Consider the following 19,138-nt stretch of genomic DNA (forward strand, 5'->3'; position numbering starts at 1 on the left):
TTTAAATTAAATTAATTACTTGTTAAGCCCATATCGATTTCAGTGGCAGCCTTTAATATTTTTTCACTGAAACTATGGCTTAAACAAAAGGCTAACATTGCATATCCATGTTGTGACTACCATATATATATGGCAACTCAGAAACCACCTTATTTGGATTTATTCCTAAATAATAATGTGTTAAATCTGCAGCCTCTCCCACCCATTGGGGAGGAAATAGTACTATAGTATTAGATGTAAAATTGATTTTTAAACTTTTTTTTTTTACTGTTTGCGTTTTGCTTGGGGGGAAAAAGAATGGGAAGATCACAGGAGGGTCTGCAGTGAACCACAATGATGTCAAAACATTGACATGTGCAGGGTGACATGACATAAATGTTGCTATTATGTATTTTTATCATTGACTCTATCCCCGTGCATGTCCATAGTGACAGCTGCAAAAATTCACTGGGAAAGGCTATCTTCAACTATATGAATACAACCTTAGGTTTTCATCATTATCCCTATTAGAGTACTGTTGACTGATCTTCCTTAAATCTGTTATGTTCCATCAGGTTGTAACTAAGTCTTGGATACTGGATAGTTAAAACTCTTCAAGCTATCCTGTCTCTTGTCACATTACACAGTTTTTACAGATGTTTATCTGTAGGTTCTACTTCTCTGTATAGCCCCTCATGCGCTCTTGGTCTTTTCTCCATCCACTTTGCTCAACATTATATTCTTTTTTTTTATTTAATTTTGTCACAACAGTATACATAAACATTGTCATAGTAAAAAAAGAAAACATATCATGAAATAAATATATATATATATATATATATATATATATATATATATATATATATATATCTCCATATAGATGTCAGTCAGCCTGAAGGATCTAATAGTTTTTGTTTCCTGATCCTCACAGCCAATGAGCATCCAGACTTGATTTCCTTACATTGTGAGATCAGCGGGATATAAATTTGATACGTAAAAGAAAATTAAATAAATAGGAATGCAAATCAGCCCCCTCCAGTACCATCACCCACTTTCACTTTTCCACAGAGTCCCTGTGGAAAACAGGAAAGACTACTGAGTGGGTCATTCTAGCCTGAATTTTCATTGAAATGTCATAATCCTTCGTGGGTTTACGTCGGGTTTCCAGTGCTTTTATGCTCATCATTATTCTATTTTGAGTCTATTTTGTACACCCACTATTGTTATTCGTTCTGGAGAATAGCACCTGTCAATCACTTCTACTTTCTTGTGGTTTATCTTAAATTATTCTAGTTTTCTATCGTACATATATATTTGTTATCTTAAAGTTTGAAGAAAACTCAGCCTTTTTCTTCTCCTGTTTTACTGTTAGAATGATTGTTCTAAGGCCTTCTTCAGTTTCTGCAACCAAAGTGGGATCATTTGCATACCCCAGTTCATTGACATTCCTTCAGTGGGTCTTCCCTCAACTGATTCCAGCCTTCAATTCTTCCAGGAACGTAACATGTATGCTTTATTCACTCTATGGATTGAGTGTGCCACCTGGCCTGATTTTTGCAGTGCTAAACCATCCTATCTTATACGTTGTGGCTTCCTAATTATTGTAAAGATTTCCTATCAGAAAAATCAAGTGCTTAAGTACACTCATTGCTTTGAGAGTCTTCCAAATTATTTAATGAATGGCACAATCAAAACTTTAGAATATAAACAGGAGTAGAGTTCTTTTTAGTATTCTTCTGTTGTTTCCATCAGCTATTTAATACTAGCTATATGATCTCTCCCCCCGCCCCAGTTCCTCCTAAAGTCTTCTTTTTGACTATACTTCCTTTTTAAATCTTTAAAAAAAAATATTTTCAATAATATCTTGTTGGCACATGCATTAAGGACGTTGTCCTATAATTAAAATGTTCTGTTATCTCTCCCTTTTTTAGAAATTTGGATTCAGATATAGTCCTTTTCCAGTCTTTGGGCCATGTTGCTTTTTTCCATATTTGTTGGCACAGAGCTGTCATAATCTTCCATGCCAGCTTTCTTTTAGAGGTGCGTAGAGATTTCATCCACCTCGGGGCTTTCTTATTTGACAATTGATTTATACCCATTTGACTTCCTTTTCAAGCACTGTTGGTTTATCATCAAATTCTTCTCTCTCAAATGTGATCTTATCTGACTCGGTCTTCTTGTATAGGCTTTCTTTGTATTCCATCCACCTTTTTTTAACGTTATGTTCCGTCAGTAAATCCATTCCCTGATTGTTCCTTATGACATTGACATGAGCTTGGAGTGTTTCCATGATTTCTCTACTTTTTCTAATGTTCTAAATAGATTCCTTGTTCTTCCAGTTTTGCTATGTTCTTCTACCTGAACATTCCAAATTCAAATATGTCGTTATCTCTTATTGCCTACATTAAGTTCTCTAGTTTTCTTAAATCAAATCTGGGTTTCACTACTTTTCTTTCTTTAATAATGTCTATACCTTTGTTTGAGAGCCAGCATTGCCTTCATTTTTTCCTAGTTCTTGTAATATACTTTCCATCTTCCTCTTTTACAATTATTAATTATTAATTTCCTCCCACAGTTTTCCAGGCTTTCTATCACAAGATCCAGGTCTTGGAATCCCTTTCTAACCTCAATCATATATTATTTGGAAATGAGTATAAGGATATGTCTCATGGGGATTGGTCCTTTTTAATCTTTGTCAGTCAGTTGCATATTTCTGTGATGAGTAGCTGATGAGTAGTAGTGTTAGTCCGCAAAAAACTTTTTGAACTGTTGCTAAATACTTGATAACAGTGTTATCCATTTGGAGATGTTGTTTGGGATGTTGAAATTAAATATTAGCAACAAACAGGTCATTTTCTGCATATCAACCATTGTCCTACATTATTGCAGTTTCCTAGTCTATAGTTTCCTACAGTTTTTTGTCCAGCCTTTGAATTTAAATCATCAATAATCATTAGAACATCCTTTATTAGTGTTTGATCCATTACTTATGTTCATCTTTTGTAGAATTCATTAACCTCTTTTTATTTAGCATCCAACATTGATACATATGCCTGCATAATCATGAATTTATCCCTGACTCCTTCTTGGGAGTTATTCTGTTGCTGACAATATTGTATCCCATTACACAGGCGACAATATGCTATGAGGGGAAAAAAATAGCTACTCCATTTTTTTCTATGAGTTTTATTTCTAGAATTGACCTTAGTGAAGTTCTGGATATCAGATAAATATTATATAATACTGAAAAAGATGTATAACAAACTGCAACAAACCTTACTGAGGAAAAGCTGGGAAAAAAATTCAAGCTAAGAATTTTTATTTTAAAACTGGTTGCTGTGCTTGCTACATCCATGCTGATGCTTTTCCAGTCCGTATGTAAATTTAAATTCATAGACACAAATATATGTATGTCCAAAAAAATCCTGCTCACACAAATAAAAGCAATTCAGGGCATGAAAAATTGCAACATGAGCAACAGTCGAGGGGTAATTGTTCATCTGTCCAGACTGAACACTGAACAACTTGCTATCAAAGGGGCCCAATCTGCACAAATATTTTTGAAACTGGTTTCAAGGGCAGTTGGGCATTAGCACAGGATAGGAGCACCTTAAGGGTGGATATGCAAGCAGAATGACATATAGCAGGGGTCTCCAACCTTGGTCCCTTTAAGACTTGTGGACTTCAACTCCCAGAGTCCCTCAGCCAGCTTTGCTGGCTGAGGGACTCTGGGAGTTGAAGTCCACAAGTCTTAAAGGGATCAAGGTTGGAGACCCCTGACATATAGCACTTCTTCTAGTTGAGAGTTTAGGAGACATAGATAGATAGATAGATAGATAGATAGATAGATAGATAGATAGATATAGATATATAGATATATATATATGTCACTGAGCTTGTCGATCAGAGAGGTCAGCATTTTGGTTGTTTGAATCCCTAGTACAGGTCTCCTGAGTGAGCAGGGGGTGATGATGACCTCCAAGATCCCTTCCAACTCTGTTACTGTTACCTCTGTTGATGTTACAGCCAACAATTGATATTTAGATGCCTCCCTTCTTGGGTTTTGCTACCTAGCAATTCAGAAATCTTGAGTCAGATTTGATAGCAATTGCAAGAGCACATATGGCAACTTTTGCTGCAGTGACTTATACTGATCCCATAGGTTTCAACTGCTAAAATGAGGGGCAACTGAGATGCTACAGAAGCCAACAAACTAGGGGAGAGAAATCATAAGCATTTAACAACAGGGTTAACACTTTACAGATTTTGTAAGAATGACTTGCCATTCAAGATGAGATACCTTTTCAGGTGAAGCTTTCTTCTGAGACAACAGCAACAAAAAAGCTGCTTCTCTTAATGAATGACACTTCTTGTTGTAACTGTTCTCCACACCAAATGCCTCCAGGCTGTCATTTAGGCATTTGATAAAATCTCAGACCAGGTGCTCCAAGTCTTTCAACATCATAAATTCCACTCTGACATTTTAAAAAAAATAAAATAAAAGGTTAAACTAGTTTGATGGAGAGGCACTCTCCCAGGTGTTATTTTCAAAGTGCCTGACTAATTTACAGCAGTGAGTAATCATTATAAATGATAATGATCATGTAAATTACCCAAATTAGAAATATGCTTCATTTTGTCAGGAAGGCAGTAAATGGTTTTATCAGGCCTTGTATGACATAGTGTTTCTAGAAGATTGTTCAAAATATTTGTTAAGGGGGAAAAATTGAGAATTGTTATGCCAAAGACAATGCATTCAGTTTGAACTGCAGAAATTTGGGTGAACTTTCATTGAACAAATCAGTTGGCCCATCTGGAAACAGGAGATACACAAATTTACAGTATTTTTTTTTAAAGAAACATATTTATATAAGGCAGTTGCATCATGATTTTTTGCAAGGATCTCATTTTTCCTTTGCCCACAACCAATTTTATTCAGTATCTGAATAAAGAACAATATTCAGTGTCTTCTACCATAGCTAAAACGAAATTGCTAGATATCCCCAAGGAGTTGTAGGGAAGTGCATTCTATTCCTAGATCAGGAAGGATCCTCTTTTCTCTCAAGAGCTGAATTTACTTAGATTATTTTGTCTGCAGAAATACCTGAACTAGAGCCCAAAGTTGAAACCACCAGTTATTTCTCCCTCCCTCCCTCCCTCCCTCCCTCTCCCGCCCTCTGTCTCCTATAAGGCAAAGGGCATTCTTGCCAGAGGGGCTAAACAGATCACTTGTAAGTGCTTTTGCAATTAGGCCAATGGCTAGGTGTAAAAGCCAAACAATCCCCCTTTATTTAAGCTCCAGATTGCATGGTAGCCATCACACATACAGCTGTATGCATAAGTACAGGGAGCTAGATATGTCTAGCCTATAAAAGAAAAGGATTTGGGGGGGGGGAGGGGAACATAACTATATTCCAGTACTTAAGGGCAGTCACAGAGAATAGGGGATTGACTTATTCTTCAATGCACCAGAGGGCAAGACAAGAAGCAATGGGTGAAAGCTTGTTAAAGAGAGATCCAACTTGGAAGTAAGGAGAAATTTTCTGATAGTGAGAACAATTAGTCAATGGAATAGCTGGCCTGTCAGACCTGGAAGCCATCTTTCTACCTTTGTGCCTTCAGGCTTCAGGCCTGCCACAAATTCTACTGTGGGAAAATGGGATGGGGGATTGAATAGAGTGAAGAGGATTTGTAGTCAAAATAAAATTCTTTCTAGAAAGTCAAGGCCGTTGTGCCCTGCAACTGTGCTGAGAAGAATGAGGAGGTATCTTCTGTTCCAGAGGGTACCTGATTGGGTGTGTGGTGGACATGTGGATGAGGGGCAAGGTCTTGAATTTTCTTTTGGGTGTGGAAAACCTGGAAGCTCTCAGATTTGGGTTTTCCTAGATGTGCCAGTATGACATCTCTAATAAAGTATAGCTTTGAGCCTTCTAGAATTGTGGTTGTCCCAACAAAAATAGACTGAAAAACTATTTGATTGGGATGGTATTAGACTCCTGCCCTGAGCTGGGAGTTGGGCTAGAAGGTCCCTTTCAGATTTATGATTCTATTTTCTATGTTCTAAATGACTCCTCTTTGCAAAATTTGGCTTGGAGAGTGTTCCCTTTCCTTGCTTAGACATTCATATTCACATACTCAGGGATTGTTCCCCTGAATATTTTCTAAAAGGATGGTAGAAAATTACTAAGTTGGCTGTCACTGAAATTAGTAATTAGTAGGTCATATGTGTGACATCAGTAGACCTAGAATTACAATAGTTCAGTTTATACCCCATGAGGGATCAGGCAGTTGTTTTTGTTAATAATTGCAATGAATAGATTGTTCTCTTCTAAAAACTGAGGAAGACAGTCACAGTATAAAGTGACCTATTGTAACTTGAAGGCAAGGGAATATTATGAATGATCACAAGGAAGTGTTGGATTTTAGTGTTCAACAGCGGAGGATAAAATTGAATTTGCTATGGAATTATTAACTTCCTTTACCCAATTTTCAATACATCAAAAAAATAATTATATAAAGGTTTTTAACCTTCCTTTGACAGTCACATATTATCCATGTAATGTAACATTTATATCTTAAAAATAATGCCAATATATCTACGGAAAGAATTTGGAGTATCCTATTGGGGGGTGTTTCGCTTTTGCTTTTCTAGGAGCAATATGTGGAGACTTCCACTGATGTCCAGACAGGTGCATTTGAAATACAATTTAAATGATTTATTCACTTATACGATAAACAGCTGTGCTTTAAATTAAATATTGCAGAAAACAGATATACAAGTAAAATCATGGGAAATATTTCACATGCAAGATACTCTTGTCCAACATTAGGTTTTCCCTTCCTTGTTTATTTATTTAAAGGCATTTATACATCCCATCCCATCCCACTAAAATCTTAAAGTGACGTGCAACAAAATTAAGTAAGATGTTCATGACAGTTCTAGCTGATAGGGATGGTATGGTAACCTTCAGCCAAGTCTTTTGAAAACCTATTTAGAAGAGTAGACACTGTCATCGCATCACATTTATTTATTATATTATATTCCATGTTCTGACTAAGAACATGGATTCCCTGAGCAATATGTAAAAGCTTGAAATCAAAAGATTAGGTTTGGTAATAATATAGTCACGTTGTGTAAGTGTCCTTTTCTAACTATTTCAATCCTTTTTCCTGATCATCCCAGACAATCAGTATTACATATTGGATATAATTAGTGTCCTATTCGAACATATGGTAGGAATAAATGTGGAGAAGCTGCAGAGTGAAAACTATGAGCCTGACTCCAGTATCTCAGTTCCTGTCAGCATCATTCCAACTTCACATGTTTAGAACATGCAAAGTGTTTAGATGAACATGCAGAGATACCTGATCACTGCAGATATTCCAATAACATAACATAAAATGGTCAAAAAATGGTCACTCCTTCTCATTTAACAACAATATATCATCAAATGTAGAAGGCTAGGGGTGCCCTAGAGAATAAATAAAATGAATAAAACACCCTCACACGCATCTTTAGAATGTCTGTTCAAAGTTTGTGTCACAATATTGTGCCATCAAATTGAGCAATGTTGTAATGTTATGAAAGATAAAAAAGATATTTTAGTTAGCGTGAGGGCAATAGCTCCTGGTAAGTAACATTAAATACTGATAATCCTACACAGTGAATAATTTCACAGTGAGTTCTCAGCACAACTAACTCTCCACTAGGTAATTGTGTACTCTAAAGTGAGACACAAATATATTCACAGAGAGTATAAATGAACTACAAATGCAAGATAATGTGATTGTTTCTCTAGAAGGTCCTTTTGAAATAATAATCAGATTTGCGAACATAAATAAACAAATACTCTTGCTTTTGTTAAAATATTAACACAGTCCAAAATAGTTAAACAAAGCAGAGATTCATCATGTTTCAGCACTGTCTCACAAAAAAAAAAGTTGCCTGAATGTAACATATATGTTTCCAGCCAATTATCATCACAAAAGCCTGTCTGATTTTGTAGTCGGTGTCCACATAACCCCAAACCATACGTATTTCTCTTCATGTTGATTGTACCCTAATTCCAAATCCTTCTTCACCAGAAGAAGATAAATTCAGAGGGGAAAAAAATGAGGCTGGGTTTTCACTTTCCATAAAATGAGGCAGATTATATAATATATAATATATATAACATCAGAGTTGGAAGGGACCTTGGAGGCCTTCTAGTCCAACCCCCTGCCCAGGCAGGAAACCCTACACCATCTCAGTCAGATGGTTATCCAACATTTTCTTAAAAATTTCCAGTGTTGGAGCATTCACAACTTCTGAAGGCAAGTCGTTCCACTTATTAATTGTTCTAACTGTCAGGAAATTTCTCCTTAGTTCTAAGTTGCTTCTTTCCTTGATCAGTTTCCACCCATTGCTTCTTGTTCTACCCTCAGGTGCTCTGGAGAACAGCCCAACTCCCACTTCTCTGTGGCAGCCCCTGAGATATTGGAACACTGCTATCATGTCTCCCCTAGTCCTTCTTTTTGTTAAACTAGACATACCCAGTTCCTGCAACCGTTCTTCATATGTTTTATCCTCCAGTCCCCTAATCATCTTTGTTGCTCAACTTGTACAACTTCAGAATTTCATGGCCTCCAAATAAACTAATACTCCCTGGATGTAGACAGCTAAGAAAGCTCAGACAATGCCAGACTGCCTGCTGGGCCACATTTATGCAAAAGGAGTCTTTATTTTGTTGTTTAATATGTGAAAGCATTCAGAAAGACTGCTTCTTGTACCTGTAATCTCATTTTGTTGTATTTGTCAGCTTATTCTTCTGGCAGAATTTAAGAGATGAAAGGGAAAAGGAAATATGACTTAGATGATCCTGCAAGGTGCACTTAGCCATGTTGGTTCAGTAGAACAATTTAAAAGCCATAGCCAAACAATACATTTCTGAGAAATGAAGGATCACAAATCTGTGATAAGAAAAAATACCACTACCTCTCAAATAACTTCATTTCTAATTCAGGTAGTCCTCAACTTCTGACCAAAATTGAACCAAAACTTTCTATTGCTAAGCAAGACATTTGTTAAGTGAATTTTGCCCTATTTTACGACTTTCTTGCCATAGTTGTTAAGTAAATCATAGCACTTGTTAAGTTAGTAACATGGTTGTTAAGTGAACTAGGCTTCTTCATTGCCTTTGCTTGTCAAAAGGAGATCACATGACCCCGGGACACTGCAACCATCATAAATATGAGCCAGTTGCTAAGTCTCTGAATTTTGATCATGGGACTGTGGGGATGCAGCAACGGTGGTAAGTGTGAAAAACAGTAGCTTTTTTCAGTGCTATTGTAACTTCGAACGGTCACTAAATGAACTGTTATAAATTGAGGATTACCTACAGTTTATTTAATAAGAAAAAAAGTGAGAATTCAAAACAGGATGTTGTGTTTAATTTATATATGGTATTGTAATGATATAAATATTAATATATGCATTATGAAATACAGTTAGGTCCTATGCAACTGTAGGGCCTAAAAATTAAGGTCTAATTACCTTGCCTACATTTATTTCTGAATAGTTTCATTGTTTTTCCTTCTGCCAATGCCATTTAACACACCATCATTAGCAAATTTTAATATATATAATTTATGTCTCCTCATCCGCTTTTTTATGACTATGGAAACTGATCCACTTAGTTATTTATATAGAGCCATTCAGCTCGCACACATTTTTAGGTTTCTTTAAAAAGTATACTATTCAAAGTAACTTTCCAAAGACCTACGGATGCATGTTTTCATTGTGGACAAAACTACTTAAGCTATACAGCTACAAATTGAAAATAGGCAGTAGAGATCTTCCTCCAGAGTGAAGAAATTGGAAGATGTAAACAGCTTGGTTTTGAATAAATGACTGAGGTAGGGTGGGGACAATGTATTTCAGAAAGTTAAAGATGTGATCACAAACATGTACAAGGAGATCAGGGTTAACCTTCAATCACTGCAAAGAGAGAGCGAAATGGAATTTGGTGTTAAAAGAGGTGTGAATACATCCACAAACATTTAGATGCCCTTCAATTGTAGAACACTAAGAGCCACATGTATTTCTGCAGGAATGCTCAAAGCCATAAAATGTTAACTAGGTTGCAATATTCATCTTGAGAACCTCAACCTTCAGCCATTCTGCTTTTATACCATGAAAAATTTGTACTCTAATATTTAAATAATATTGCAGAAAATAAGTCACCTTTCTAAAATTAAAGGTCCAGAGGGATATGTTTGAAAATTCATTGCCTCGTCCAGATATAGATAGTTCTCAATTGGAACTACCTATAGGTACAGTATCTATAAAATTTCCTTTTTCAGGTAAGAAGTTGCCCAATAGCATGGGTGAAATCCAGCAGGTACTGACAGGTTCTGGAGAACCGGTAGCGGAAATTTTGAGCAGTTCAGAGAACCGGTAGTGGAAATTATGAGTAGTTTGAAGAACCGGCAAATACCACCTCTGGCTGGCCCCAGAGTTAGGTGGGAATGGAGATTTTGCAGTATCCTTCCCCTGCCATGCCCACCAAGCCACGCCCACAGAACCAGTAGTAAAAAAAATTGGATTTCACCACTGCCCAATACCAAGTCAATCTGCTGATTGGTCTAGCCATGTTCTTCCTTAATGATAGAAATGGCAAATGTGTACTTCAAGATATTATTGAAGTCTAGTTCCCATCAACTTTATTTAGTGTGGCCATTGTTAAGTGTTTATGGGAACTGGTCTGTTTGTATACATAGTGTGAGGTAAGCAGGAATATTTTCCAGATAAAAATTAGAAATTTTTATTACCTTGATTCTTGCTTCATTCAAACAAATCATCTGATCATGTTTTATTTTTATTTTCCAGTTCCAGTTCACTCTCAATCTATTCACAATTGGCCATGAATATGAACATGGGTATTTTTTTTCTAGTTAAAAATTCAGATATGAATAGCAAATTATACTTTTTTTTATCTGAAATGCTATATTCTGTCTGGAAATCAAGATTGTGAAGAAACTTCTGCTTTGCTTTGTTAACAAATCCCCAAAAAAAGGGATCCCTCAGCTCATTCAAAGAAACCCTCCCCCCAAGTAACCCATAAGGAAGGTTCAGCAAACAAAGAGGACAGTTAAGAAACATGGTGATGGGCATTAAAACTGGCACATTTATTTTCCCCCATTGACATTTACAATGGCCATAACAACAACATATATAAAAACATTCCCTTCTCAACTTTATGGTTGGTCTTCAAGCTTATGGCTGGTCTTCCTCAATCTTGGGTCCTCTTCTGCAGAGGTCTCCAACCTTGGCAACTTTAAGACTTGTGGATTTCAACTCCCAGAGTTCCTCAGCCAGCTTTGCTTCTTCTCCATGATACTTCTCCAATTTCTTGTACTCCTTTTTCCTGATGTTACTGTCACTTGGGACCCACACATCTATTACTATGGCTGTCTTCTGGTCTTTGTCTACTGTTACATATATAAAAGAAACAGCAAAAAATCAATGAAACATAAATGTTTTTTATTAAAGTAGTCTTACATTAAATGTCATCACAGGGAACAGCTTGTTTAACAATGTGAATGGTGCATATGAATTAACATGGGCCACCCACTTTTCTAAGTAGTCCTCAGATGGGGCTTCTGGTAGCACTCTAAAAACTTTGTTCAGATATAGAAAGACAGATGAACTCAATGGGCTAATGCATAATTGATGGAATATGATTATTTTTCCTTCCTCGTAATATCCTCTTTTTTTCCCTCGCAAACTATCTATTTCCATTGTCTTCCTGTTTTTAAACTACTGTTGAACAAAGAGAATTTTGTTGCCGCAATTATGTACATGATCCCCTTGTCAGAGCACTGTTTTTCTTTGAAGAGCAGCTTTCTATATAATGCAAAGTAACAATTATTATCTCTCTGATGTAGTCATAAAGTTTACTAAATAAGCACTGGGACTAGTTATGATCTCCTATTTGCACAGTAATCATAAATGAGATCCAGTCACTCAGCTCTTGATTTCAATACACTTCTAATGGCAAAACCAGTTGGCTCTAGTGCAGGGGTCTCCAATCTTGGCAACTGCAAGCCTGGCGGACTTCAACTCCCAGAATTCTCCAGCCAGCTTTGGGAGTTGAAGTCCGCCAGGCTTAAAGTTATCAAGGTTGGAGATCCCTGCTCTAGTGGTTAAGACACCAAGCTAGAAAGCAGGGGATCATGAATTTGAGTCCCTTCCTAGCCATGACAGCTGGCTGGGTGACTTGGGGCCAGTCACTCTTTCTGAACATAACTCACCTCTGAGAGTTGTTGTGAGGAAAGTAGGAGGAGAAAGGATATGTTCACTGCCTTGAGCTGTTTGTAAAAATAATAAAGGGTTCCAAATAAATAAATGGAAAATATCCATGCCAAAAAATACTGCCATCAAAGAAGGAGGAGAAAAGAATGACCACTATTTATTCAGATAATCGCCCAGCCACCCTGTTTAGGGTGACCCACTCCCTGCTCACGCAGGAGGCTCGGGAAGACCCCTTATAGGGACGCGCTGAGGATTTTGTTCAGTATCTGTCTGATAAAATCGCTCAGATTCGGGACGGCTTGGACACTGATTGGATAGATTCAGGTGGGATGGCGGAGACAAGTCTTGAGAATGTTATCTGGGCTGAGTTCGATCCTGTGACTCCTGAGGAAATGGACAGGTTGTTGGGTAGGTTGAACTCCACCACATGTTTATTGGACCCGTGTCCCTCCTGGATGGTGCTGGCCACTCGGGAGGTTACACGAGGCTGGCTCCAGGAAGTTACCAACGCTTCTTTGTTGGAGGGTGTCTTCCCCGCCACTTTGAAAGAGGTGGTGGTGAGGCCCCTCCTCAAGAAGCCCTCCCTGGACCCGGCTGTTTTAGCGAACTATCGTCCAGTCTCCAACCTTCGCTTCTTAGCGAAGGTTGTTGAGAGTGTGGTGACAAATCAGCTTCCTCAACACCTGGAGGAAACTGTCTATCTGGACCCATTCCAGTCCGGTTTCAGACCTGGTTACAGCACCGAGACGGCTTTGGTCGCGTTGGTGGATGACCTCTGGAGAGCCCGGGACAGGGGTTGTTCCTCTGTCCTGGTTTTATTAGATCTCTCGGCGGCTTTCGATACCATCGACCATGGTATCCTGCTGTGACGGTTGGGCGGATTGGGAGTGGGAGGCACCGTTTATCAGTGGTTCTCCTCCTATCTCTCTGACCGTTCGCAGACGATGTTGGCAGGGGGGCAGAGGTCGGCCCCAAGGCGCCTCACTTGTGGGGTGCCTCAGGGGTCTGTTCTCTCGCCTCTCCTGTTCAACATCTATATGAAGCCGCTGGGTGAGGTTATCCGTGGTTTCGGGGTGGATTATCATCTGTACGCTGATGATACTCAGCTGTACATTTCCACCCCAAACCACCCCAATGAAACCGTTGAGGTGATGGGCCGGTGTCTGGAGGCCGTGCGGGTCTGGATGGGGAGGAACAGGCTCCGACTCAACCCTTCCAAGACAGAGTGGCTGTGGGTGCCGGCATCCCGGTACAGTCAGCTTACACCATCGCTGACTGTGGGGGAGGAAGTACTGACCCCCAAGGAGGGAGTGCGCAACTTAGGCGTTCTCCTGGACGATCGGCTGTCCTTAGAGGATCATTTGACAGCCGTCACCAGGGGAGCTTTTTATCAGGTCCACCTGATCCGCCAGTTGCGCCCCTTCCTTGACCGGGACGCCTTACGCACGGTCACTCACGCCCTTGTCACTTCCCGCCTGGACTATTGCAATGCTCTCTACATAGGGCTCCCCTTGAAGAGCACCCGGAGGCTCCAGTTAGTCCAGAACGCGGCCGCGTGGGTGATAGAGGGAGCACCGCGCTGCTCCCATATAACACTTATCCTGCGTGGCCTACACTGGCTACCGATAGTCTTCCGGGTGCAATTCAAGGTTTTGGTTACCACCTTTAAAGCGCTCCATGGCTTAGGACCGGGATACCTTTGAGACCGCCTTCTGCCGCCGATTGCCTCCCAACGACCTGTGCGCTCCCACAGCGGGCCTCCTCAGGGTGCCGTCGACCAAACAATGTAGGTTGGCGACCCCCAGGGGGAGGACCTTCTCTGTGGCGGCACCAGCCCTGTGGAACGAGCTTCCTCCGGGATTACGACAACTCCCCGACCTCCGGACCTTCAGACGTGAACTGAAGACTCTATTATTTCAGCGTGCGGGACTAGCCTAAGAATAAAATGTTTTAGCTAAATTTTAATGGGGGTTTTACCGGTTTTTACTGTTTTAGTGATCAGGCCATGATAATATTTAGTTTTAACTGGGTTTTACTGTTTATTTATTATATTGTTTTTAATATGCCTGTGAACCGCCCTGAGTCCTACGGGAGATGGTGCGGTATATAAGTTTGATAAATAAATAAATAAATAATTCGCTTTATTTATTTATTTATTTGCTCATGCATTCACTCTTGCATTCACTCATTCAATTTATATGCTGTTGATCTTACTCTGCAAAGCAACTCCTGGCATGTCTGCAATGACCTCATATGCTCTCAAACATAATTTAATGAATTTCTAAAAGGGAGCAATGTAAAGGTTTCTGTATGCATATGTATCTAGTTTTAAAATTCTAACACTGATGTGAAAAATCAGATGTCGACGTTAAAACGTGAATTTTGAATTCTGACATTCAGTTCATTCAAAATCTTGTGCCTGTTTAACCTGTATAGATCAACGATACAGAATTGCTGCACACTCTGCACCTCTAATCACAATTCATTGTTGATGTTTATACCTTAATTATTTTCAAGACTCTCCATTTCTTGACAGCAATATGTTTAGAGACCACACAGAAACTGAAGCTTGGAATGGTGAATTCAGAAACCAACACCCTTTCAAAGTATGATTGTTCCACAGATAAGAACTTCAATGGAAATCATCTATCTGATCTCTACAGGTTGATTCAAGTCTTTCCACATAGTCTCCCACACAGTCATTTGACTTCATACAGTGCTTCTTATAGCACTAGCTTATCAAGAGAAAATAAATTAATCTGCTTTTAACTGTTAAGCATGCTCCTTAATGACTACAAATCATTTGAGCAATGGCCAGGTTTTAATTATTAGTAATAAATCTAAGTTCATGCTATCTTTGAGTTCCCATGGCAAATGAATTGTTGGGACTTGATTTAGTCATCCTATCAATGATTCCATCATCCAGATGAAAACTTGCTGATACCATGATATGGATAATGAAGGTAATTTTGGATATCCAAGAAGGATTTATATTATTCCAGAAAGCAACCTAAATAGATTGCGTGCATGGCCAAATGATTTGAGCAAGACTTTTCCTAGTAACAATAACAAAAGTTTGGAAGCCAAATTTAAGCTTTGGGGTTTAACCCTGGCTTTAATAGGTGCTTATTGTGATCCCAAGTGATTCCAAAGTGACTCACACCTGAGGAAAATCCAGCTACATATAATTAATATACAACATTATGAGGCCAAGGGGGTATATTGTTCTTATCAAAACATGGTTGTATACTGTTAAAACTACAAGTGCAAACAAGGCCTTCATTAGAGCTTAATGGAAAAAAAATCACATAACTAAAAGGGGTTATTTAAGTCATTAAACTTTTTCAGTACAGAAATCCAAATTAAAATATTGTTAACAAATAGCTGTCTATCATGCATTTAAATGCATCCAGGGAAGAGGACCTCATGACATGCTCTGTGTAACTTATTGAATGTTAGAAAGCTTTTTTTAAAGCCTTCTTATAATTTTAACCAATTATTCTGTGGTCTTGTACTTTGAAGTGACAGATAGTTTCAGTGTTTCAAGAATGCTGTAATATACAAAGCCCTTCTTTACTCATTGTTAAAAATCACCATTTCCACTTCTCTTTCTCTTCATTGGATTTAGTATCTTGAAGTACTTTTAATACCTTAATTTAACTTCTAGTACCTTGAAGTACCTTTGGTAGTTTATTGCCCTTCCCTAAACTTATCCCAGTTTGTTTGAAACATTTTAACATTTTCTGCTGAAAACTAGAACCAGTGTTTGATATTAGATTTAATTAATACAGAATATGGTGAAACAATTGTTATTCAGAATTTAGAAACTACTCTGTTAATGCAACCTAAATTTGGATTTGCCTTTTATGTAAAAATAAAAAGTTGAGGCTGTATATTATTATCTTATTCTACTGTGCTAAAAAGAATTGGAAATCAACGCTTTTCTTTCTTTTTCCCCCTTTCCCCCTATACTTTCTTCCTTTTTTCCTCCTCTATTTTTCCACTATTTTCATTTTTCTTTGTATTTTATATTTTGATAAACTAATAAAAATAGGGAAAAATGGAACTTGCTGAATATATAGGAAATAAAGCATGAATATTGAAATAATGTAATAAAACATGAACAGAATGCTAGTGGGAAGAACATTATACTGTCAATTTCTACAAAAGATCAAGGGGAAAGTAATTTTGGCTGCTCAAAAGCAGGCTACTTAAACCGATGCAATTAAGGCCAGAACTGAAAAAAAATCATCAAATGATTTAAAGTGCAGAATGTGCAAAGAAGCAGAAGAAATAGTAGATACTATTACCAGCTCATGCAAGAAAATTGCACAGAGTGATTATAAACAACATAATACAGCCTCCAAAATGATTCATTGGAACATCTAGGAAAATTACAACAGAACAGAACCAATGAGAATAGAATAGAATTCTTTATTGGCCAAGTGTGATTGGACACACAAGGAATTTGTCTTTGGTCAAATAATAAATATCATGTGCCAATAATAAAAAATTGGTGGGAACATATAGTTGAAAAGTAGTTAAAAATGAGCATATTAAATTATTGTGAGATTTCCAAGTACGGACTGATAAAATCTTGGCTCATAAGACACCGGATATCACTATAGTTGAAAAGAAGAAATTGTGGATAATTGATGTGGTAATATCAGGGAATAGTAGAATTGAAGATAAAGAATAAGATAATAAAGTATCAAGATCTAAAAATCAAAGATGAAGATTATGCCATAAACCACCAGTGGTGGTCGCTGTAGTTTATTGGCAGACTGGATGCTATACCAGAAAACCTTGGACAGTCTTTAGAAAATCTGCACATTGACAAAATTGTCATCTATTAATTATAAAAGACTAGTGTTCCTGCTTCTTAAGAGCTGCAGTGGCACAGTGGTTAGAGTGCAATACTGCAGGCTACTTCTGCTAATCACTGGCAGCCAGCAGTTTGGCAGATCGAATCTCACCAGGCTCAAAGTTGACTTAGCTTTCTATCCTTCCATAGTTGGGAAAATGAGGACCCAGATTGTTGGGAGCAATATGTTGACTCATTAAAATGCTTAGAGAGGGCTGTGAAGCAGTATTGATATTCCTATTCTTTCACTTCTTATGCTAAGTCTTCTTTATTAGATAGCATCTCTTTTGGTTCTCTTTCTCCTCACACAATTTTTTTAGCAGCTTCTGCTTATTTAGCAAGAAGCAATCATTTAATCAGGGACAATGGGCAATCAGTGGCATTCAGGCCACCCTCTTTGCAGTGGCAGAGATTTAAGAGAGTGAGAAAAAAATTGAGAGCTAAGGGAGATAGGAGAGATAAAGCTTTAAACTGAGATAAGTTTACTCATAAGTCAGAGATAAGACAACAGGGATGTAAGATAGAAAATAAGTGACAAAAATACTTGTGAGTAAGAAGTAAGATAAAATGCTCAAGGGGTTTTGCTCTGCATATGCCTTGCTGGTGTATCTGCCTATAGATGGAATTCAAGGACAGTGGATTAGTGGGCAAAGGACTCGGTGCCTCAGCTGAAGAGACAATTGAGACCAAAAGAGCCAGAAGAACACATTTTTATTTATTTATTTAATTTGTCAAAAACATACTAAACAATATATTGCATTTTGGAACTATCATTAATTGTCATCATTTTTGCCACTCGGAGACGGACCCCCTTTTCGCCGATCTTAACTTCTACTGCTATGCGCTACTCCTCTTATGAACTCTTGCAACTGCGAGGTGCCCCCGCCTCGCAGGAATGGCCCTCCACACTAGCGAGGGCCGGCCTCTATGACGGGTTTTGGGACCCACAGAGGTGGCATGTGAAAAAAAAGAACCTGTGGGGTTTTTTAAATAGGGAATTTTTAAGGGGTGGGAGGGTAAGGTCAGGTAATGGGGGTAACCCGTCGGGGTTTTTTTTAAAGGGGGGGAGGGGATTGACGGGTAGGGGAGGAAGCCCATCAGGGAAGGTATGTCCAGTCCCAGTGCATGCTCACGGCACGATTTCATCGGTTCCAAAGACAGGGGGGAGGGGGATTTTCAGAGCGTAGTGCGTTATTCCATCTGTACGGTAAGTGGGAGAGGCAAATATGGCGGAGGCAAGGGGTCGTATCGTTCTCTGGGAGCACGTGCTCGATGTCTTAAAGTGATCACATGCTCCGGCCCCTCAGTCCTTACTCATTCCCCGGATGGTCAGGATCCTCAGAGCTTGGGTCTTCGGCTGATGCTATGCAATGCCCGTTCCGTGGTTAATAAGGCTCCCTTGATTTGTGACCTTATCCAGAGGGAGTCTGCGGACTTTACAGGCATTACGGAGACCTGGTTGGGCACAGAGGGGGGTGTTCCCCTGGTTGAACTGTGACCGCCGGTTTTCCGTGCATTTCATCGGCTGAGGGCTCAAGGTAGGGGTGGGGGGGTGGCGGTTGTGATTAAAGAAAGCCTAGAGCCGAGGGAGTCCACTGTGCCTCAGATAGCTGGTTGTGAATCCCTCCTTGTGAAGTGGGGCCATAGGAATCAGATGGGTCTGTTGATCGCGTACCTGGCTCCTTGCTGCGTGACTACAGCCCTACCTGAGCTGCTGGAGGTGCTTGCCGGGGTGGCAGTTGAGATTCCCAGACTTTTGGTCATGGGGGATTTCAACTTGCCATCGGCCGGCTTGTCATCGACAGTGGCTCAGGAGTTCCAGGCTTCCATGACGGCCATGGACCTGATTCAAGTAACTGATGGCCCTACACACACGGGGGGAGGCACACTAGATCTGATTTTTATCTCTGGACAGTGGATTAATGATCTGGAATTAGGAGATTTATTGACGGAACCGGTGTCATGGTCAGATCATTTCCTCCTTCGCCTGGACTTTCGGACCA

General features: G+C 39.0%; 1 protein-coding gene across 1 annotated transcript in view; it reads right to left on the bottom strand.

Annotated features, from left to right (window-relative positions):
* Window positions 1-11,187: 11,187 nt before the first annotated feature.
* The window catches only part of IRX2 (iroquois homeobox 2), a 70,021-nt gene continuing 62,070 nt past the window's right edge, over window positions 11,188-19,138 (bottom strand). The window contains exon 5 of the mRNA XM_058175467.1: window positions 11,188-11,448. The gene's annotated coding sequence lies outside the window, so the exon portion shown is untranslated. The remainder of the gene's footprint in view (window positions 11,449-19,138) is intronic.

The sequence above is a fragment of the Ahaetulla prasina genome, chromosome 3 (genome assembly GCF_028640845.1).
Source record: "Ahaetulla prasina isolate Xishuangbanna chromosome 3, ASM2864084v1, whole genome shotgun sequence".
NCBI lineage: Eukaryota > Metazoa > Chordata > Lepidosauria > Squamata > Colubridae > Ahaetulla > Ahaetulla prasina.